Source organism: Gopherus evgoodei, chromosome 3 (genome assembly GCF_007399415.2).
Source record: "Gopherus evgoodei ecotype Sinaloan lineage chromosome 3, rGopEvg1_v1.p, whole genome shotgun sequence".
Lineage (NCBI taxonomy): Eukaryota > Metazoa > Chordata > Testudines > Testudinidae > Gopherus > Gopherus evgoodei.
Window position 1 is genome coordinate 109,131,004 of NC_044324.1, and position 13,264 is coordinate 109,144,267.

The window sequence follows — 13,264 nt, forward strand, 5'->3', positions numbered from 1 at the left end:
AGCCCTTAAAATATGTGCATTACCTTAATATATAGTAAAGCTGGTCAAATCATATTTATATATAATGTATTTGAATATTTTCCTATCAATTATTGAATGTATTATAGGTTAATATATTTGTCATTATGTGACCAGTACATCTTGCAGCCAGTAGTAGCCTACTTCCAGAGCTTTTTATCCAGATAAATCCTAAACTGTTTTATAAACTACTTAGAGTATACAAAATCACTTCTTGTAACACTAATGAACAGGGCCGGTGCTACCATTAAGGCTAACTGGGCGGTTGCCTTGGGCGCCAAGATTTGGGGGGGCCAAAAAGCAGTGCCCCCAATTTTTTTTTTACAGCGTTCCTCCCCGAGCGCGTGGTCGCTGCTCCACTTCTCTCATCTCCCAGGCTTGCAGCACCAATCAGTTGTTTGGTGCCGCAAGCCTGGGAGGAGAATTAGAGCGGGGGCGGCGTGCTCAGGGAGGAGGTGGAGCAGAGGTGAGCTGGGGCAGGGAGGTGCCACACAGCTCCCGGGGGGGGCGGGCGCCTCAGAATGGGGGGGCGGGGAGCTGCTGCAGGGCTGGAGGAGGGGGCACAAGGTGGAAGTTTCACCTAGGGTGCGAAACTTCCTTGCACCGACCCTGCTAATGAAAGCCATCTCTGGATGGAGCAGAATATATCATCTGTTTAATAGTTGTCAACAACTCTCCCTAACAGCTTGGGATAGAAAGTGAAGAATATCTTATTGGAATGAAACTGAAGGGGAAATATTTGGTAAGCAGAATACAGTTAGCCACTTAGAATTTGGCCAGTACTCTGAGATTCTTCTTCGAGTGCTTGCTCATATCCGTTCCAATTAGGTGTGTATGTGCCGCGTGCACGTTCGTCGGAAGATTTTTACCCTAGCAACACCTGGCGGGTCGGCTGGGCGCCTCCTGGCATGGCGCCGCTATGGCACCGAATATATATACCACTGCCGACCCATCCGCTTCTCAGTTCCTTCTTACTGCCCGTGTTGGTCGTTGGAACAGCGGAGCGCAGCTTAGCTGATCTCCACTTCCCTAACTATTCACTCATTCTAATACTTACTGTGCATATAGTTTTATAGTTGTAGTTAATACTTTTAATAACCTTTTGTTAACGTAGTTAGTGTATATACTTCAGAGGGTTGGGGATTAGCCCCTTCCCCTCTCCCGGTGCCCAGGCCCATGCCTGGTTCACCGGCTTCAAAACATGCTCGGCCTGCTGGCGGCCAATGCCAAAGGGAGACCCCCACGACTCCTGCCTAAAGTGCCTGGGGGAATCCCATCTTACAGACAAGTTCCAGATTTGCAAGTCGTTTAAGCCCCGGACAAAAAAGGAGCGGGACTTTCGTCTTAAGCAGCTCCTAATGGAGGTGGCCCTCACTCCTCCATCTTCAGCACCGAGTGACGCACAGTCCGCGCTGGGGAGAAGTGCCTCGTCGGCACCGGAGAGCGCCGGCACCGCCAAGATGCCCCGGCACCAGCCATCACCGGCCCAGAAGCCAGCCCGGCACCGCTCCCTCTCCCCTTGTGCCAAAAAGGTCAGAGCTCCTGCGGTTCCAATATCTACACCGCAGTCTGAGCATCAGCCGAAACTGAGTCGCCCGGCACCAATAACTGCCGCGGCACCGGCAATCTCGGCACCGTTGATTCCGGCCATGCAAGAGCCATCGAGTCCGGTGCATGACAGCTCCCCGGCACACACCTCGGTAGAGCTTATCGTTCCCACCACGCCAAAGAGACCTTTTCGACTGCGAGGGAACTCATTGTCCTAACGGAGCCCACCCTGCCTCAACCCCCGGCACCGCCGGTGTGGGTTATTGCGTCAACAGGGAAGCCTGCCCTGGTCAGGCCACCTTCCATCGACACCGCAGGCAGGCACCACTCGAGATCGAGGTCTTGCCAGCATTCCCGATCTCGCCGCCGGTCCCGATCTAGGCGCCGCTCACAGTCCTGGTACCAATCTCCTTCTTGGTACCGGTCGTACTCACAGCATCGCTCAAGATCCCGCTCTCCGGAGTGATACTCCAGATGGTGGTCCAGCTCCCGGTACCATTCATGCCGCAGCCACTCTCACCATAGAGCTTCACGATCTCGGTCGAGCTCCCGGCACAGCACTGGTCGCAGGTCCCGGTCAACCTCTCGGCACCGGTACGACTCCCAGTACCGCTCTCCGGTGCGGCACGAAGTACGGTACCCTGCGCACAGGGCTACTCCTCACATGCTCTCTGCTCCGCCATGGCCATCATGGCACCCATCTGAGTCTTCGCACGCTGATAGCGCCGCATATGGGGATTCAGAACCGCAGAGCCATGTCCTCCAGGAGGCTCAGGGCATGGAACAAGTGCCTCAGTGGTCCTTCTGGATGCCTTGGGCATATCACCAGGCCCAAGGCGAACCCACGGTTCCATCTCGTTCCGCTCCGTCGGAACATCGTGCACCAGAGGCCACCATTAGCTGCCCTCCTCCAGCGGGTTCGGACGAATTGGCTCTGGCGCCGGACCCTCAGGTGTTCCCGGACCCTGATGCTCCTCCAGAACAGGAGTCACTAAATGAGCCAACCGTGCCGGGTCTGTCATCCACCTCTTCACCAGACAAGGCAGTTACTGGTACTTCATCATCGGGCCTGCCCCCGATTGATCTCTGAGCCCACCAGGACCTTCTCCGGCGAGTCGCCTTAAATATCAACCTACAAGTGGAGGAGGTCCCGGAGGTAGAAGACCTGGTCATAGACATACTGTCGGCAGATGCCCCAACTCGTGTGGTTCTGCCATTCATCCGTTCCATCCAAGCCAAAGCGGACACCATTTGGCAATCTCCAGCATCTATCCCTCCCACCGCCAGAGGTATGGAAAGGAAATACATGGTACCCTCTAAAGAGTACAAATACTTATATATCCATCCTCCTCCATGCTCTCTGGTCGTTCAATCTGTGAATGAGCGAGAGCGCCATGGCCAACAAGCCCCTGCCCCAAAATCGCGGGAGGCTAGAAGGATGGATCTATTGGGGTGTAAAGTCTACTCCACCAGAGGCCTCCAACTGCGGGTGGATAACCAACAGGCCCTTAATAATACCTGGCAATCGGTGGGTAAGTTCGCTGAACTGGTCCCAGAGGACTCCCGCTCGGAATTCCAGGCCCTTCTGGAGGAAGGGAAGAAAGTGGCACGAACTTCCCTACAGGCCTCACTCGACGCTGCTGATTCGGTGGCCAGAACCATGGCCTCGGGGATTACAATGCGGAGAATATCGTGGTTGCAGGTCTCAGGTCTACCTCCTGAACTGCAACACACTATTCAGGACTTTCCATTTGATGGACAGGGCCTTTTCTCTCAGAAAATGGACCCTAGACTCCAGAGTCTCAAAGACAATCGCATCATCATGCATTCCCTCGGGATGCATACTCCACAAACCCAGCGGAGTTCTTTCCGTACCCAGCCTCAGCGCCCTTACTCCCCACCCAGGCCACAACAAGACTTTAGCAGGAGGCGTGGTCGCGGGAACCGCAGACGGCAGTCGGGTTCCCAAGGGGGCCAGAATAACAGTCTCCCGCCAAACCATCAGCGGGACCAAAACCGAACTTTTGAAGGTGTGCCTGAGAGCAGAGCACCAGTCCTTCCCCAGGATCCCCTTCAGTTTTCCAACCGCCTTTCCTCCTTCCTCCCTGCTTGGGCCCAATTAACCTCAGATCGTTGGGTCCTACGCACGGTGGAATTTGGATACCACCTCCAATTTATTTTGCCCCCTTCCTACCCACCTTCCCTCCCCGTTCCTCTTCAGGGACCCCTCTCACAAGCAATTCCTCTGGCAAGAGGTTTGTACGCTCCTCTCCATCGGAGCTATAGAGGAGGTGCCGGAGGAGTTCAGGGGCAAGGGATTTTACTCCCAATATTTCCTAATTCCCAAGGCAAAAGGAGGTCTCCGACCTGCGCGGTCTCAACGTCTTTCTGAAGAAGTTGAAGTTCTGCATGGTGTCCCTGGGGACCATCATCCCATCCTTGGATCCTGGAGACTGGTACGCTGCTCTCGACATGAAGGATGCATACTTTCACATCGCCATTTACCCTCCGCAGAGATGGTACCTACGGTTTATGGTGCACCATCAACATTTTCAATTTGCGGTTCTTCCATTTGACCTCTCCACCACCCCACATGTGTTTACAAAGTGCATGGCTGTAGTGGCCGCCTTCCTCCGTCGTCAGCAAATACACATCTTTCCTTACCTAGACGACTGGCTTATTCGCGGCACCTCCGAGGCCCAAGTCACCAGGCATATTGCCATCATCACGGACCTATTCTAGCGGTTGAGCCTGATGATCAGTCTAGTAAAGTTTACTCTAGTGCCCACTCAAAGAATAGAGTTTATCGGGGCCATTCTAGACTCCAAACTCGCAACAGCCTGCCTTCCGCTACCCCGGTTTCGGACACTAGTTTCGGTCATAGAAAGCCTTCAAACTTTTCCAATGACCTCGGCCTGCACCTGCCTCAGCCTTCTTGGTCACATGGCCGTGTGCACTTTTGTAACCAAGCACGCCAAACTACGCCTGCGTCCCCTTTGAACCTGGCTCCCCTCAGTTTACCGCCCACGCAGGGACGCTATAGACATGGTCGTCTCCATTCCTCAGAGCATCTTTGGCTCCCTCAACTGCTGACTAACACCTTCCCTGGTGTGTGCAGAATGCTGTTCCAACTGAGACAGCCCTCAGTATCCCTAACAACGGACGCGTCGTCTCTCGGCTGCGGGGCACACCTAGGCCATCGTCGCACACAAGGCCTCTGGTCATCTCAAGAGCGAGCATCGCACATAAACGTCTGGGAGCTGAGAGCAGTCCAACTCGCCTGCCAGATGTTCCAACATCATCTGCAGGGCTGTTGTGTTCTAGTATTCATGGACAACACAACAGCAATGCACTACATAAACAAGCAGGGAGGGACTCGATCCTCCCCCCTTTGTCAGGAGGCGATCCAACAGTGGGAATTTTGTATAGCCCACTCTATAGACCTTTTAGCGTCCTTCCTCCCAGGGGTCCGGAACACTCTGGCAGACCATCTCAGCAGATCCTTTCTCTCCCACGAGTGGTCGCTTCGCCCGGACATTATACATTCCATCTTCCAGAAGTGGGGCTTTCCCCACATAGACCTCTTCGCTTCCTGCAACAACAGGAAGTGTCAGTGTCCTTCCAGGGTCTCGCCCTGGGCTCAGTATCGGACACCTTCCTAATCTCTTGGGTGAACCACCTGCTTTACGCCTTTCCACCCTTCCCAATGGTGCACAGGGTTCTCGTAAAGCTTCGCAGGGACAGGGCTCGACTGATCCCGATCGCCCCTGCTTGGGTCCGACAACACTAGTACACCACGTTGCTGGACCACTCAACAGCCAACCCCATCCCCCTGCCCCTTCATCAGGATCTGATAACGCAGAACCACGGCAGGCTTCTCCACCCAGACCTGCAATCCCTCCATCTAACGGCGTGGCTCCTGCATGGTTAACCCAATCGGAATTATGCTGCTCTGCCCCGGTGCAAGAGATACTCCTGGGTAGCACGAAACCTTCTACTCGGTCCTTACTTAGCCAAGTGGAAACGGTTTTCTTGCTGGTGTCAAACGCGGGATGTCGCACCTATGGAGGTTCCCGTCCCCACTATTTTGGACTACCTCTGGTATCTTAAACAACAAGGCCTCGCTATCTCAACTTTGCGAGTGCACTTGGAGGCAATTTCTACTTTCCACCCCGGAGAAGGTGCTTACTCCATCTTCTCCCACCCTATGGTCTCAAGGTTCCTCAAAGGCCTGGAATGTCTATATCCCCTGGTACGACGCCCCGCCCCTTCCTGGGACCTCAATTTAGTTCTGAAGAGACTTACGTTCCCCCCCGTTCGAGCCATTGGCAACCTGCTCACTCCTATATTTATCATGGAAAACAGTCTTCCTTGTAGCGATTACATCGGCTAAGAGTGTCTCTGAGCTTCGGGCTCTTGTGGTGGACCCACCATACACGGTGTTCCACAAGGACAAGGTGCAGCTACGCCCACATCCAGCATTCTTCCCTAAAGTAGTCTCAGTCTTTCATCTCAACCAGGACATATTCCTCCCGGTCTTCTTCCCCAAACCACATACATCTCGTAGGGAGCAGCAGTTATATTCGCTTGACGTCCGTAAGGCGCTCATCTTCTATATTGACCGTACGAGGCCCTTCCGCAAAACGCCCCAACTCTTTGTTGCAGTGGCGGAGGGGATGAACGGCCAGCCCATCTCTTCTCAGAGGATTTCATCCTGGGTAACAGCGTGCATCCGGACTTGCTACGATCTAGCTCATGCCTCTCCGGGTCATATTACTGCACATTCTACCAGGGCCCAGGCCTCGTCAGCTCAAGTACCTATTCAGGAGATATGTTGAGCAGCTACATGGTCTTCGGTATACACCTTTACTTCCCATTATGCCCTGGGGCAACAATCCAGAGATAATGAAGCCTTTGGCTTAGCAGTTTTGCATTCTGCAGTTTCTCACTCCGACCCCACCGCCTAGGTAAGGCTTGGGATTCACCTAATTGGAATGGATATGAGCAAGCACTCGAAGAAGAAAGTAGCCGGCAAGAAGGAACTGAGGAGCGGACGGGTCGGCAGGGGTATATATTCGGTGCCATAGCGGCGCCATGCCAGGGGGCGCCCAGCCGACCTGCCGGGTGTTGCTAGGGTAAAAATCTTCCGACGAACGTGCACGCAGCGCACGCAAACCTAATTGGAATGGATATGAGCAACACATCTCGAAAAACAACAGTTACAAAGGTAAGTAACCGTCTTTTCCCACCTCTGCGCTTGTGGAAAATGCTAGGCGTCTTTAATGATCATAAGTAGTCTTGACTTCTGTTTTTATGTCAGCCAAAGAAAAACACCTCCAGAACTATAGCATTTTGGGTCAATGGTTTAATAAAAACTTGGAAAGAAGTGTGCCACCTCCTGAATCAGCCTTTGAAGGCCTTCTATCCAAGTACTAACCAAGTTTAGTTTAGGATTATGAGATATGATATCAAGTCCAGGTGGTAACTTTGTGGCTTATTTCAAATTAAGATCCAGTAACTTTGACATGGATTCCTTTGTTATAGTTTGAAATGTTATCCTGGATCTTCTGGAAAAAAGCTATGTGCAATGATCATAGCATCTCTTGAATTTTGAGCAATAAGCTTGATCCGACTATGTCATGATTAACTGGCTGAAATTATCATAGCAATCTAGGGACACCTGGAAATAACCATGAAAACGGGAATGTTACAGTCCTTGGAAGCCTGTGAGAAGAACCAGATATAGGGCCTGCAAGGAAATAAAAATGACGGCACCCTGTAAACAGAGAAACTGACATGATTTTTGTTGCTTACAAATTGCAAGCTCATCATAGTATCTGACAATCAAGATGATTTCTTTGCTTTATGCATCATCACTAGAAAATCACCAACAATAAGATTCTGGAATCGGGTCATAGCTGGTTATTTCCTTGATGGTGCCTAAAGCCATCCGTAGTGCCAACATTAGTTATAAATTGTTTTTGTTAGAACGTAAACAACTTTTGTTCAGAAAATGTTGGGTCCAGTCCTTTGGTCCTTTTCCTGCACAACTCCCACTGACCTCATGCAAGTTGTAGCACAGAAGCATAAGGTCTAAGGGATCAAACCCAGAGGAGGTAGAATTTAGTGTGTCTTTTTTGCTTTTTGCGCTTAGACATATTTTGGCAGCCCTAGGAATTCAACCAACAGAACATATTTAACATGCAGTAAGTAGCTGTCAGGTTTGAAGAGATCATTTATTATATTTTACTATCATTCTCTTTGGGAATTAACAACATTTTATTACAGTCTAAAAGTGCAAGAGATATGAACATTTGTAGCACTGATAGCTTGTAAAGCTGGATGTACATTTTGGTTGCCCATTCCATAAAATTCTATTGTGTGTCTTGACTGCAAGATTTAGTAAAGATATAGTTCATTATTATATATTATGAAATTTGAGAGCAGTCCATAGTAACATGTGTTGCAGATCCACCAAGGCGCTGGAGAGTGGGGAACAGGAAGTAGTCAGGTGAGGGAGGAAGGATGCCTATCTCTCTAAACTCACAGGCATTCAAGCAGTAAACCCCTTTCTGGGATACAGCTTACTCCATCATGCACTGTTGGCCTGTTTCAAAGACCTGTGTATATGGGACATTAGAGATCTGGCTCTGTCTCCTCCCCATCCACTTTGATGACCACATTTATTTTGAATACGCAGGGCCACAAACAGTGGAACATGGTCCATAACAATGATCGATATGTTATGATTATTATGATATGGGATTCTATGAATAAAATTAATGCGATGGGTTTATGGAAAACAGATCCTGTCAGACTAACTTGATACCTTTTTTGATGAGATTAGAAATTTGCTTAATAAAGGTAATAGTGTTGATGTAATATATCAAGACTTTTGTAAGGTGTTTGACTTAGTGCCGTACAACCTTTTGGTTAAAAAAACTAGAACAATCTTAAATTAGCATGGTACACATTAAATGGATTAAAAGCTGGTTATCTGATAAGTCTTAAAATAAAATTGCAAATGGGGAGTCATGATCGAATGGGTGTGTTTCTAGTGGTGTCCCACAGGGATTGGTACTTGACCCTATGCTGCTTAACATTTTTATTAATGACTTGGAAGAAAACTTAAAATCATCACTGATAAAGTTTGCAGATGACACAGAAATTGGGGGAGTGGTAAATAATGAAGAGGACAGATCACTGATACAAAGTGATCTGGATCCCTTAGCAAGCTGGGAGCAAGCAAACAATATGTTCTTCTTCGAGTGCTTGCTCATATCCATTCCAATTAGGTGTGCGCGTGCCGCGTGCACGTTCGGAGATTTTTACCCTAGCAACACTCGGTGGACCGGCAGGGCGCCCCCTGGAGTGGCGCCGCTATGGTGCCTGATATATACCCCTGCCGGCCCATCCGCTCTTCAGTTCTTTCTTACCGCCCATGTCAGTCGTTGGAACAGTGGAGCGCAGCTTAGCTGATCTCCACCTCCCTAGCTCTTTGCTCGTTTATATAGTTATTGTGTACATAGTTTGTTTTCTATAATTCTAGTTAGCATTTATATTAATAATTCTTATCGTAGTTGTGTATATAGTTAAAGAGGATCGGGGGCTAGCCCCTTCTCCTCCTCCAGTACTGGGGCCCATGCCCGGTTCACCAGGCTTCAAACCCTGTGCGGCCTGTCATCAGCCGATGCCCACAGGAGACCCGCACTGCAGAGTCTAAAGGACAACCGAGTAATTATGCGTTTGTTGGGAATGCATAAGTCTCCGACTCAAAGACAGTCCTTCCGCTCCCAATCTCAGGGCCCTTACTCCCCCCCCGCCTCGGCCAAGACAAGACTTTGCCAGAAGACGAGGTCGTACCAATCGCAGATGTCAGTCTGGACCTCAAGGGGATAACAATCCTGGTCCCACCAAACCAACACTGGGACCCAAATCAAACTTTTGAGGGTGCGCCCGAGAGCAGTGTACCAATTGCCTCCCCGGATCTCTTTCAGTTCTACAAACGCCTTTCCCCGTTCCTTCCTGCGTGGTCCCAGTCGACTTCAGATCGTTGGGTCCTACGTACGGTGGAGCTTGGATACCATCTTCAGTTTGTTTCACCCCCTCCCTTCCTCCCCCACTCCTCTTCCCTCTTCAGGGACCCCTCTCACGAGCAACTCCTCATCCAGGAGGTCCGCAGGCTCCTCTCAATCGGAGCTATAGAGGAGGTTCCAGAGGAGTTAAGGAGCAAGGGATTTTATTCCCAATATTTCCTAATTCCCAAGGTGAAAGGAGGCCTCCGGCCTATCCTAGACCTACGAGGACTGAACAAATTCATCAAAAATTTCAAGTTCCGCATGGTATCCCTGGGAACCATCATTCCTTCCCTGGATCCCGGAGATTGGTACGCCGCTCTTGACATGCAGGATGCATATTTCCACATTGCAGTTAATCTCCCGCACAGGCAGTACCTGCACTTTGTGGTAAATCATTGACACTACCAGTTTACTGTCCTCCCCTTTGGCCTCTCCTCGGCCCTTCGTGTCTTCACAAAGTGTATGGCAGTCGTTGCTGCTTTCCTACACCGTCGTCAAATACACATCTTCCCTTACCTCGACGACTGGCTTATCCGAGGGGCCTCCGAGGCACAAGTCATTAGCCATGTGACCATTATCAAGGACCTGTTTATGCGTCTAGGCCTGATCATCAGCTTAGACAAGTCCACTCTGGTGCCTACGCAGAGGATAGAGTTTATTGGGGCAATGTTGAACTCCAACTTTGCAACGGCCAGTTAACCCCCCCACCGGTTTCAGGCCATAGCCTCCCTTGTCCAAGGTCTTCAGAGTTTTCCAACAACCTCTGCTCGCACTTACCTTGGTCTCCTCGATCACATGGCTGCATGCACATTCGTCACAAAGCACGCCAGGCTGCGAATGCATCCTCTCCAAATCTGGCTCACCTCTGTCTATCGGCCAGGCAGAGACACCATAGACATCATTCTGACAGTTCTGCCAAGCGTTCTCGGCTCCCTCGACTGGTGGTGAATGTCATCCCAGGTATGTGCAGGTCTGCCGTTCCATCCTCCCCAGCCCTCCACGTCCCTAACAACGGACGCATCCTCCCTGGGCTGGGGTGCTCACCGAGGGCACCTGCGCACCCAAGGCCTTTGGTCGTCCCAGGAGTTGACGCTACACATCAATGTCCGAGAGCTGAGAGCGGTCCGGCTGGCATGCCAAGAGTTCCAGTGCCATCTACAGGGCCGTTGTGTTGCAGTATTCACGGACAACACAACGGCTATGTATTGCATAAACAAGCAGGGAGGGACACGGTCCTCCCCCTTGTGTCAGGAAGCGATCCAACTGTGGGACTACTGCATAGCCCACTCCATAGACCTAGTAGCCTGCTTCCTCCCAGAAGTCCGGAACACGCTCACAGATCGTCTGAGCAGGTCCTTCGTGTCGCACGAGTGGTCCATCAGTCCGGACATTCTCCATTCAGTTTTCCGAAGGTGGGGCTTTCCCCACATAAACCTGTTTGCCTCCAGAGTGAACAGGAAATGCCAGATGTTCTGCTCCCTACAAGGTCGCTCCCTGGGCTCCCTGTCAGACGCGTTCCTCATTCCGTGGACAGGTCACCTCTGTTATGCCTTCCCACCATTTCCTCTCGTCCACCGAGTTCTACTCAAGCTGCGCAGGGACAAAGCCCGCCTTATCTTGATTGCTCTGGCTTGGCCAAGGCAGCATTGGTATGCCATGCTGCTCAACCTGTCTCTGTCAGACCCGATTCCCCTGCCACTCTGCCCGGACCTGATCATGCAGGACTTTGGCAGGCTGCACCACCCGGACCTGCAATCCCTTCATCTGACAACATGGTTGCTGGCTGGTTGAGCCAATCGTAGTTGCGTTGTTCCGCCGCAGTGCAATAGGTGCTGCTGAGAGGCAGAAAGCCCTCCACACGATCAACATACCTCGCTAAATAGAAGCGCTTCTGTCACTGGTGCGCCCAACAGGACCTTTCTCCACAATCTGTATTAGTCCCCACTATCTTGGACTATTTATAGTCTCTCAAAGAGCAAGGTTTAGCGATCTCTTCTCTAAGAGTGCATCTTGCAGCTACTTCCACCTTCCATCCTGGGGAGGCTGGCAGTTCCGTTTTTTCCCACCCTATAGTTTCCAGATTCCTCAAGGGATTGGAGCGACTCTACCCCCAGGTCAAATGCCCAACCCCTACCTGGTACCTGAACCTTTTCTTAACCAGGCTCATGGGGCCCCCCTTTGAGCCTTTGGCCACATGCTCGCTGCTGTACCTGTCCTGGAAGACAGCATTCCTAGTCGCTGTCACCTCGGCTAGACGAGTCTCAGAACTTCGAGCATTGACTGTGGATCCTCCGTATACGGTGTTCCATAAGGACAAGGTACAGCTGCGACCACACCTGGCGTTCCTCCCTAAGGTCGTCTCTGCCTTTCACGTTAGTCAGGACATCTTCCTGCCAGTCTTTTTTCCAAAGCCGCACTCATCACGACGGGAACAGCAGCTGCATTCCCTGGATGTCCGCAGGGCTCTCGCCTTTTACATCAAGAGGACGAATCCCTTCCGGCGTTCACCTCAGCTATTTGTAGTGGTGGCAGAACATATGAAGGGCATGGCAATCTCTTCCCAACGGATTGCATCTTGGGTGACATCCTGTATTCGGGCATGCTATGACTTGGCTCACATTCCGACAGGCCATCTCACCGCCCACTCTACTCGGGCTCAAGTCTCATCTGCCGCCTTCTTGGCCCATGTTCCCATACAGGAAATCTGCCGCGCAACCACCTGGTCTTCCATCCACACCTTTGCATCACACTACGCATTGGTCCAGCAGTCCAGAGACAATGCCGCCTTCGGCTCAGCAGTCTTACATTCCGCAACATCTCGCTCCGACCCCACTGCCTAGGTAAGGCTTGGGAATCACCTACTGGAATGGATATGAGCAAGCACTCGAAGAAGAAAAGACGGTTACTCACCTTTGTAACTGTTGTTCTTCGAGATGTGTTGCTCATATCCATTCCACACCCGCCCTCCTTCCCCACTGTCAGAGTAGCCGGCAAGAAGGAACTGAGGAGCAGATGGGCTGGCAGGGGTATATATCAGGCGCCATAGTGGCGCCACTCCAGGGGGCGCCCTGCTGGCCCACCGAGTGTTGCTAGGGTAAAAATCTCTGATGAACGTGCACGCAGCGCACACACACCTAACTGGAATGGATATGAGCAACACATCTCGAAGAACAACAGTTACAAAGGTGAGTAACCGTCTTTTTTTTTTTAATATGGCCAAATGTAAACATCTAGGAACAAGGAACACAGATATACAGATACAATGGAGGACTCTATCCTGGGAAGGCTCTGAAAAATATTTGGGTATCATGGTGGATAATCAGCTGAACAAGAGCACTCAGTGCTATGCTGTGGCTAAAAGAGCTAATGAGATCCTTAGATGCATAAACAGGGGAATCTAGGAGACGTTATTTTACCTCTAGATTTGTACTGGAGCGACCACTGCTGGAACATTGTGTCCAGTTCTGGTGTCCACAATTCAAGAAGGATGTTGACGAAGTGGAGAAAAGAGCCATAAACTGATTAAAGGATTAGAAAACATGCCTTATAGTGATACTCAAAGAGTTCAATCTATTTAGCTTAACAAAGAGAAGGTTAAGGGGTGACTTGATTGCAGTCTA

General features: G+C 50.8%; 1 protein-coding gene across 1 annotated transcript in view; it reads left to right on the forward strand.

Moving 5' to 3' along the window:
- The window catches only part of LAMA2 (laminin subunit alpha 2), a 377,975-nt gene that overhangs the window by 290,723 nt on the left and 73,988 nt on the right, over positions 1-13,264 (forward strand). The gene's annotated exons all lie outside the window — the stretch shown is intronic.